Source organism: Pituophis catenifer, unplaced genomic scaffold, assembly GCF_029215685.1.
Source record: "Pituophis catenifer annectens isolate HBS135680 unplaced genomic scaffold, rPitCat1.0.hap2 SCAF_6, whole genome shotgun sequence".
Taxonomy (NCBI): Eukaryota; Metazoa; Chordata; class Lepidosauria; order Squamata; family Colubridae; genus Pituophis; species Pituophis catenifer.
The window spans coordinates 45,032,431-45,043,021 of record NW_027256886.1 but is presented as its reverse complement, the minus strand read 5'-3'; the positions used below and the strand labels follow the sequence as shown (position 1 = coordinate 45,043,021).

Sequence of the window (10,591 nt, the reverse complement as noted above, 5' to 3'; positions counted from 1 at the left end):
CTATTACACATTCCTTGTATTATACTCATCCCATACATATTCCTTGAACATTTGGGCTGCATTGGTAAGAAGCACATTTTTAACTGTGTAATAAGTCTGTTTACCAATAGAACATATACAATAATTTTCTAATTTGAAATAAAATTAAAATGAAAGACAAACATTTTGATTTTCTAAACGTGACTTTACAAACATACTGTAATTTCACAAATAGCCATAAAATATTTCATCTGAAGTAAGCTGAGGCAAGTAATATTTCTGCTAAGCAATCTGTTAGGCTTCTATGGTAAGAGGGTCAGCTTTTATCTACATAACAAAACTCAAAGTGGTGAACACTTTTTCCTCTGGCCTATCTCTAGCTATATGCATATAACTAGAGTATAATATAAGGAATGTATAATAGGAGGCTATATGTGAATCAATGTTGTATAGTTAGTATAGTGTATTGGATAGCAACTTGGAAGATTCATATTTCAGTCTATCTTCAGAAATAGAAACTCACTGGTTATTTGATCCACTCAGCCACTATGTATAAATGGTGGAGTCTTTATTTTCATTGTGCTTTAGCAGCTATGTGACAATGGGATAATCTTGTTCAATAGAAATTATCACATATACAGCTAACCCATTATCAGTACAGAATCAAAGACCCTAACTGTCCTAATGAAAGAGGGAGTTATAACATGGGAACAGTTGTTCTCTCAGATATATCAATTAAATTTCTTAGTCAATTGTAGAATGAAAGTAGAGAACAAAAGCAGGTCAGGAAGTGGAATCCACTAGAGTATAGATCTATGATAATCATGTATATTAACTGCATGCATATTTCAGGAGATGCTTAAGATGTTATACCCAATTGTTCGCATGTCTGTGAGTACATTCAGGTATACCTCTTTCTTACATGTTCAGACAGAGGGTAGATACAGTAGAATGTATTTATATTAATAAAATTACTCAGCCAAAATGTAATAAGTTACCCATACCTTTAACACATTTCCACTTTGCATACTACTGTAATTTGTAAAGAATTAAACTGTAGTACTTTTGAAGCTTGATATTTTTAAAAGACTGGAGTCTTTGACTAGCAAAGCAGCACTTAAATAATATTGAAAAGTATCTCCTCTTTAAGTCATTCACTGGGAAAACACAGTTGAAAAAAAAGCCCATTAATTAAGAGTCATAGAGGTATTGTAATCTATATATATAAAAGCGAAAACCACTCCTGCATTAATCATGAAATCTCCAGAACCATAAAGCCTACAAACTTGAAATTTGCCACGTATATTCCTCTTGGCTTCTAGGTGCTCACTAAGAAATGATTTTTTGAAATGACCATCAGAGCATTAGTATTTCCTCTATTATTAAAACAAGCTCTGATGCTAATTAGTTAGACGTTCTACTCCCCCTCCCAACTTGAAAATAACTCTGGAGAGTATGGGATAGTATAGGACAGGCTTCTGTGGGGCAAGCCTCATGGAGAGAAGGGGCTAGAAAGCCTGAGGGAGAGAAGAGGAGAGGAGGGAATCTAAGGGGCCAACCTGAGGGAGAGAAGGGGGATAGGAGAGGATCTATGAGGCCAGCCTGAGGGAGAGAAGGTGATAGGAGAGGAATCGATGGGGCAGGCCTGAGGGAGAGAAGGGGAGAGGAGAGGATCTATGGAGCCAGCTTGAGAGGGAGAAGGGGAGAGGAGAGGATCTATGGGGCCAGCCTGAGGGAGAGAAGGGGGTAGGATAAGAGAGGATTCTGTGGAGCTAACCTGAGGGAGAGGAGAGGCTTGTGTGGGGCCAGCCTGAGGGAGAGAAGGGGAGAGGAGAGGATCTATGGGGCCAGCCTGAGGGAGAGAAGGGGAGAGGAGAGGATCTATGGGGCCAGCCTGAGGGAGAGAAGGGGAGAGAGGAGAGGCTTCTGTGGGGCAAGCCTGGGAGAGAAGGGAAGAGGAGAGGCTTCTGTGGGGCTAGCCTGGGAGAGAAGGGGAGAGGAGAGGCTTCTGTGGGGCTAGCCTGAGGGAGAGATGGGGAGAGGAGACAATCTATGGGGCAAGCGATCCCATTGAGAACCGGTGGTAAAGGTAAATTGAACCCACCCCTGGTTTGCGTATATACAAATTTTGGCTAAATGTGGACTTATTAAGTGTCAGTGGATGTAACTAAGTTTTCTATTTCTATCAAAAATACTTAATTTCAAAAAATATTTAATTATGCTATTGGAAATTGAGTTAGCAAATACTTAAAATAATTAATGAAGAATTTTGCTATTGTTATAGTGGCCTTCAACCATCAATTTTGAAAGGCTATGCAATATATTTTTTATTCTAAATCCTATTAATTTTACTTTGTATTGTAACATAAGAATATAATTTTATAATCTTGTTTTTAATTGTGCTTTTAGTCATGTTTTATATCATTTTATTATGTTGTTTGTAAACCATCCAAGATCATTTAGATTAGATGGGTAGTACAGAAATTTAATAATAGAAAAACAATATCTAAAGTTGAAAGTAATATCCACACCTGATTTATAAAATACATTGTTCATTCAGATGAAGGTTAATAAAGAGTAAAGCCCTTTGAGTTTAATGTGTTTTAATTCACATCTTAGTTTTGTCTATTATTCTTATCAAGGAATATAAAGAAAGGAGAAATTGAAATATGGAACAAAAATATTGTCAAAGGATGGGAATTATTTGCCTTTTTAAAATTACTGAATTTCTCTTAAACTACATTTCACAATTGCATTTAATTGGTTCTTTTTTTTCCCAATTACAGATATATAAACTGGTGCTGTAAGTAGCTAACATAAATAAATTTAGACTTCAGCAAAGTTAATATGGAGCACTTGCCTGGTTTACAACATATCGCGTTTCCCCAAAAATAAGACATGTCCGGATAATAAGCTCAATCGGGCTTTTCAGCGCATGCAATAAGCCACCCCCACAAAATAAGCCCTCCCACCAACTACTTACACACATGCGCAGCCATTTCCGCCATTTCCTCTGGTTGCTTGCTGCACAACCAAAAACCTTTCCGCCCTAGCCCTCCTATCCCTGTTCTTCGCGCCATCCGATCAGCCCAACATGTCCCACCCCACCCCAAAGGCAACAGCAGCCTGGCTGCTTGCCTTCCCCACTGTCTCTTTATCGAGAGGGGTGGCAGGTGGGGGAGAAGCAAGACGCGTGGAGCGAGACGTGGCTCCCCTTGCCGTCTCTTCTCCCCCCCACCTCACCAGGCATGGCAGGGCTCCTGCCCCTTGCTTAGCCACCCGCCTCCTTTAAGGATGCAATTTGGGGCTGGCAGGTGGGGCAGGCAGGTAGCGGGACACAGGTCTTACCTTTCAAGCTCCATCACTTTCCTCGCCGGTGTGTCCAGGGAAACACGCTGTAAAAGAAAGCCTTCTCGTGAGTTCGAGAAGTTTGAACTCGCGGGAAGGCTTTCTTTTACAGCGTGTTTCTCTGGACACAACGGCGAGGAATGCGACGGAGCTGCATGCCTGCTTTGACCATACAAGCACAAGGTACAAGGTGCATGTCTACAAAAAGGCTGGGGATTTTTCATATTACTAATACTCTTAATATTTAACTAAATAATGGAGATCGCAAATACAGTACATTAACTGAACATGAGCTTAAGCCAGATATCTACACTAGTTTTCTGTATTCTTTCAGTAAAACATCAAATTTTAAATATTGAAACAACTGTCTTTAATTTAATAATATTTTACTTCTCCAAAATTATTCCCAGTTAATTTTCAATGCATTCACAATGTTGGTAACATTTCACATGTTTATTAAAAGTATATTCCTCCATTACTCCAGAAGCAAAAGGTTGCATACATCACATCACTCTTTTCCACATTTCTCACAACCAGTGGTAAAATCCTACTGGTTTGTACTGGTTCGGGCGAACCAGTAGTGATAAAAGCTACTGGTTGGTCTGACCGGTATTTCCGATGATCAGCTGTGCTGCACAATTTATATTAGCTAGAAGCAGGAAATCCTGCTTTCTAGCGAATCTAAATAGTGTGGCACAGTTGTTCCGCCCTCACTGTTCTACTTACCTTGTTAAGCATCCTTTTTCCGTGTGAAGCGCACATTTGGTGCACACTGTGCATGCGTGCACACACAGTGGGCATTAGGTGCACACTGCATATGCACGCACAGCGCTTGTTTGGCACGCACCGCACATGCCTGGGCAGCGAACTGGTGGCAAACCATGGAGGATTTCACCACTGCCCACAACTATCTTGTGAAAAGCTGAGCTGACAGTTAAAAGACTGGCCCAAAGTCACGCATTGAGCATGCAGTGAGCTTCCATTATGGAAAATGGATGTGAACACATGCAACTATGACATCAAACCATATTTCAGTGTGATTGCCAAATGTTGGGAGAAGCCACATTCTGTCACACGTAGTCAACCATGCTAGATTATGGATTAACAAGGATTAAGCTATCTCTCTCAACATTTGTTCAGCATATTAAACTCTTTTTCACAATTCCTCATACATTATTACTCTGGAACTCACTAGAGGGTGCCAATGCATTACTATTTACAACCGAGTCTTATCCGTATGAAATACAAATTAGCCTACTGCTGGGATTGCTGTATGCATGCAATAATACAGATTCTCAGAATTGCATTATTCTTTTCTCTCTGCCTGTTATGTAAAATAAAACAAGCAAGCCTTTTGCTAGAGCAGCTCCTCAACTGCAACTGATAGAATTGTCCATCCCCTAATTCTATAGACAAGACCTCTGAGGCTGGAAAAAATTTGTCCCTCCCCAGCCTGGGATAATGTAGTCAGCATATACACAGCATTGTGTACAGTGGAATATCTAGAATCATGTTATTATCTGTCTTGACAGTCTTAGCTCCTTGTGTCCTTTAATTAAATGTGGATAGAATCAGAATCAAATGTTCATCCCTTTTCTTAACTTTTATATGGAGATGATACATAATAAAATAAAATGTCTATGGAGATTCTTAGTCATCCAGGTCATGGTTGTCACAAAGATGCTTTTTCAAGAGGCAACTGGACTTTCTGCTTTTTCTTTGAAGACATTTAGCTTCTCATCCAAGACCTGAAGAAGCTTCTTGGATGAGAAGTGAAATGTCTTCAAAGAAAAAGCAGAAAGTCCAGTTCCCTTTTGAAAAAGCACCTTTGGGATAAAACAAAATGACAGATATATTATGTTTTTTTAAGTAAATATTCCCATTACAATGACACAAAATTCATTGATTTTTATTTTTTAAGCAACAGTATCTAATCCATATTGAGAGTTTAGCCCTTGGTTAAATAATTCATAAGCTTGTTAAATGTTGTATGTGGTTTATTATATTTATCATGGCCTTCATATTTTCTAAGATATGGTCCCACTTCATTCAGGACTGAAAATATGTTTCAATATGGAACTATTTTCTCATTGGAAAGGAACATAAGGTTATATAATGCAGCTTCCAACGATTCGGCTTCTGACTAAGCCTTCCCTAAACTTGTACTCTGCGTGGCTAGGCAGGAATTTTGGGAGTGACGATCGCTGGCAGGGTACTGAGTTGAAGAAAACTTATTTTTTGCCAAGTGCTGAGACAGATCTAGGTAAGGTTTCAGACTTCCAGATAGCAAATCATCTAGATCAGAAATAGCAGCAGTTGACCAAAGATTATGTTGACAAAACAAGTGGGACACCTTATGTAAAGTCTTGGCTTACACCCACACAGACTGACAGCATGTTTACTGATTAACAAGGAAGATCAGACCACGTACAATGCTGCACAAGGCAGCATTTTCTTTAAGCAGAGGAAGAACCGGGATTTTAATGTTTTACTACACATATGTTCAGCACATGCATAATTATTTATGGTAGAAGCTCTCTGTGTGTACTTTTTAATTTATAGAGCAGCATTTTCCTGAATTTTGGAGAAGTCCTTGGGTATTTTTGTAGAGTGTTTTCAGAAGTTCAGGAAAAATACAACCCCAGTGTAATTTAATGTAGTTTCTATTTGAGGGCCAAATCATTTTTTTAAAATCCTCATTTATGTCTGAAACCAGGGTAAAACCTATTTTTTCCTTTTGAAACCCTAGTTTGTGGATGGATTACCATCCAATTGCCAAGAACTTTTCTTCTGAGCATCTGACATTCAGTCACACACTATTATTTCAATAGTCCTTTGAGGGGAAAGGTGGCTTGGCAGTTTTAAAGTAAAGCAAACTTTTTTTTTTTGGCCTATGATCAGAGAAGTTGACATGCAGTAGCCTGAATTTAAAAAATGGATAGGTGGGTATTAGCAATTTATGCTCTTCAACTTTGTGCAGAGTGAGGGTGGTTTTTGTTCTTCAGGAACTGTGGAATTTGGATTGAGGCCTGAACCAAATGGTGTTCCTTTGCATTCTCCCTCAGCATTTCAAAGTCTACAGCTGTAAAGACATTGAGGGGTGGTTTAAAGCTGCTTCTGAGAGATTGGGCAGTGGCAAGAATGATGGTATGAAAGCGTTCTTCTCTGTGAATGGCTTTTTTTCTGTTTCATTCATGTTTTTTCTGTTGCTATTAAAATGGTGAGGACTGCAGTCTGAATTCCTATTTTTGTTGTTTGGCACTGCTATCTCACTCTAAAACCAGAGCCCTTGAGTTTCTCACAGCATTCATAAAATGCAATAGAAAACCAGTAGAATTTCATGCATAAAACAGAGTAAACAAACAAACAAACAAAGTATACTGAATTGCTTCAATTTTAAGCTGATGGTGTCCCTTACCTACAGGGATGACTCTGGTGATATAAAAATATTTCCTCACAAAGGCCTATTAAACACCAGACTGCAAAAAATGTACATGTGACATACATACATACATACATACATACATACATACATATGTAGGTCTTTGGTTATTCGGGTTTTTTCCCGCATAAAATTGGAGGTTTCTTGGCAAGGAGTGAGATGCCGAGCACCCAGATTGTGATTACCTGAGGGTGGGAATGCTGTCAGCTGAAACTTTTAGGACCAATCAGTTTAGTGTTGTCACTAGTTCAAGTAATCACTGAATGAGGACCACCTGTGTACACATAGTAAAGATATAAATTTGTGCATCAAAATGCAGTTTCAGAAATTTGAAAGAATGTTACTGCAAAAGCAAGTATCTATATCACGACAGTGGTACCACCTCCTTAATTGGTTCTGGGAGGCACAAGTACTAAAAAGGTTGAGCACCAAAGAAACCATGTGACTTACCACGACCCTTTTGTTTTGGCTGGGAAGGACTTCCCATTTGTCCCTTTTCCTATGCCAGCAACCTTTCTCGCATTGCCTCCTTCCTGTCCAACCTCTGTGCCTGTCCCTCGCTTCCTTTTGCAGCGACCTTCCTAGCATGGCTGACTTCCTATCTGCCTTCTGCACCTCTCCCCCACTTCCTTTTGCAGCACGTCAGGTCCCAAACAAACGCTGAGTACCAGGACAACATTTTCGTGTCAAAAACCAAATTCAACAAGTTTTGAAGCAGTTAAGTACCAAGGTACCACTCAGGCGTGGGTTCTACTTACCTTTACTACCGGTTTGCAGCGGGGCGGCGCACGCGAGCGAAGCCAGCGCGTGCGCTCTTCTGCGCATGCGCAAAAGCGTTTTGATGTCATCAGGGTCGGTGGGCGGAGCTTCCCGCCGGTTTTACTACGGGGCAACCCAGCGCTGGTACCGCTGTATTTATTTCTCAGCTGCTCCTGCTCTGAATTGCATTAAACTCTTCCCTCATTGTTCCATTTAATCACTACATCCACAGATTAGATTCGAAATATAATTCAGTATGCGTGACTCCATTTTAAGGGAATGAGGTGACAATATGCTAAATGAACAGCATAAAGTTGCTGAGTAAAGGTGGGAAGACGCTGTTAAAATCTTAAGTGCAGAACAAACAGAACCTTTGAGAAGATTATCCAAAATGTCATATATTGTGGAGAAATGAGAAAATTTGCCTTGGTGATTTCATGATCACCGTTTTAAAATGTAGCAGAGAAAAAGATAGCTGACTTCTTTGAATTAAAATCAGCCTAGGTGTCTATTTCAACTTAGAGCAGCATGGGCAAAAAAAAAAAAATGCCTTACACTCAATGGCTGATGTCCCCTTTTGCAATTTTTCTTTTCATTTATATATCCAAACATATTCATGTTCTTCGTCACAGTTCTGTAAGATGCTTAAATTCCATCACTTAAATGCCTTCCTGGTGTACCTTTCTCATGATAAGCCTGCTTCTCTTGGACCATTAACATAGGATAAAAAGGCATATTTATTGCTAAGAATGTAAAAAACAGATTCATTTCTTTCTAGTTTCTATGTTCTAGTTTCTATGTTTTTTTTTCCCAAAAGTGCCATTAACATTTGCATCTTTTATTTTGCACATTTCTTTACTATCTCAATTGAGATGGAATATATTCTTCTAGGTTTAATATTCAGATGTCTCTTTGGCTTATGTTTAGTGACCTTGGATGTCCCTTGAGCTGGTAAACACTCTTTCTGAAATCTTGCTGATGGAATGTTAATCTACAGGACAGTCAAGATCGTGCTGAATCACTTGTATCAGTATTTATATCCCTAACAGCTGCATCACAGGTTAAATTCTCATAATTCAGCTTCAGGATTCTATCACCTAGCTGTGGCTTGCTGAAGCTCACATTTTGTCAACCACAGTGAGTGCAAGGACATGTATATAAAAATGTCAAGAGGACATTTTCTGGAGAGAAACAAAAAGATTAGAAATTAGAGCTCTCTATATTTTCAATACTATAACGTTAAATACCACCTTAGGTCAATACTAAGTTATAGATCAAATTAAGGTATAATTCTATAGCTAAGAAAACCCAAATTTCAGATGTGGAACAACTCCATATATAATATTATAATCCAACAGAGTTAGTCCTCACTTAACAATAGCAACTGGGATCAGAATCGTTTCTATTGCTAACAATGTGGTTTGTCTTTGTTAATTGGGGATCATGGGTTGTTAAGCAAGGACTTCATGGGACTGAAACTTGCAATTTCCTGATAGTTTCCAACAAGCAAAGTCAATAACGCAGATCTTCACAAATCCTGGATGGCACATGCAGGCTCTTGGATGAGTGCGTGCTATGGATTATGGGGGTGGGTGAGGGAGGGATGCTGCACGGCAAGTGTGGGTAGAAAAGGGAGACAAGGTTATGTAATGCAAGCTGGTTGAAACACCTGAATCGTGATCATATGACCACAGGGGTACTGCAATGGCCAGAACTTTGAGGACCAGTCGTAAGTACCCTTCATTTAGCAGTTGCAACTTTGAAGGCTGCTGAAACAAGTATTCATTAACCAAGGATTACCTACAACAGTTTCCAGTCAGAATTAAATTATCAGATTTACTTTTTAATTTAAGAAACTATTTGAGGTATCAAACCATGCTCCCACAATTTAATTAGCCATTCTTCCGAAGAATGTCAACATAGAATGCTACTTCAGTGTACTTTGAACAAATATACGGTTTAGTGAAATTTAATACAAATATCTCAGCGGTAGTGAAATTCAGCTTTCAAAATCTGTGCTATTCTACTATGTATCAATTTCTAGTATTGTTAAGTTTATAACAGTACCACAATTTAGGAAGAAGGGATCCAAATCGTTTGCTACATTTCCAGCAGTTTTTTGGAAAATAAATTATTCAATCAAGACTAGAATAATATACCAGCAGTAGAACCAATTGTACCAAATCTAAATATGATGTTCAAAGTAAATTTAGTATTCTTCCACTACAAATCCTGTATAGTATCTCTATAACTGTGTTTAGATTCTGCATTTATTTAATTAATATTTAATATAGCCCTTAATATTTCAGATTCTAAATCATACTTCAGTAATAATTTATAAATTTCACCTAATATTCAGTATGTTGAATTATAAGATTTTCAAATTTAGTCAAGTTTTTCAATGCTTGATTCTTGTTTCTGTAGTTTTCTTGTTGTTATTGTAGCACTTTTATTTGGAGATAACTGAAACCAATTAAATGTAGAACTTTGTATGCCAAGACAGAATCCCCCAACCTTTTTGGCTTTGCAGACCAAATGGGTAGAGAGGGGATGGTTCCGCATGAGCAGCTGGCAAGTGTGCTCCATTTGCAAGAGTGACTCCACGCACACACACGCTGCTTCCACAGCCCGGTTCCAAACAGCTCACAGCCTAGTAGATGGGAACCCTTGTGCTAAGAGACTCTTGCTTGTTTTTATTTTTGTTCTATTAAAAATGAAATCTTTTAATCTAAACATAGTGTTTTTCCACTGAGCAAATTTCTTAAGAGTCTTCATCTTCATGAAAGGAAACTTTTAATAATGAAGCGAGGGGCAGGGGGAATATATCCTGCCATCCTGGACATTCAACTGAAGTATTAATTTTATATTCACAATAACCACCACTTACAGTATATTCCCATTAATGTTTTAGATTGTCTCTGCCAAAGAACTTTAGAAAAGTTTAGATCTTTGACTTGTTTAAACAATACTTTTTATAACTCTGATTCCTTCTGACATAAGTGTTCTATGCAAAACTGATTTAGAGTAGCACAAATTCTGATAACATAGTTTGTTTAGCAGCAG

At 38.5% G+C, this 10,591-nt stretch overlaps 1 protein-coding gene across 2 annotated transcripts in view; it reads right to left on the bottom strand.

Annotated features, from left to right (window-relative positions):
- Window positions 1–7,591, bottom strand: part of BORCS7 (BLOC-1 related complex subunit 7) — a 70,116-nt gene extending 62,525 nt beyond the window's left edge. The window contains exons 1-2 of one of the 2 annotated variants that reach the window (XM_070945354.1): window positions 7,528–7,591; window positions 6,955–7,043 (exon numbers count right to left, since the gene is read on the bottom strand). The gene's annotated coding sequence lies outside the window, so the exon portion shown is untranslated. Of the gene's footprint in view, window positions 1–6,954; window positions 7,044–7,219; window positions 7,306–7,527 lie in introns of those variants that run through there. The other variant, XM_070945353.1, reaches the window with a different exon arrangement.
- Window positions 7,592–10,591: the final 3,000 nt, after the last annotated feature.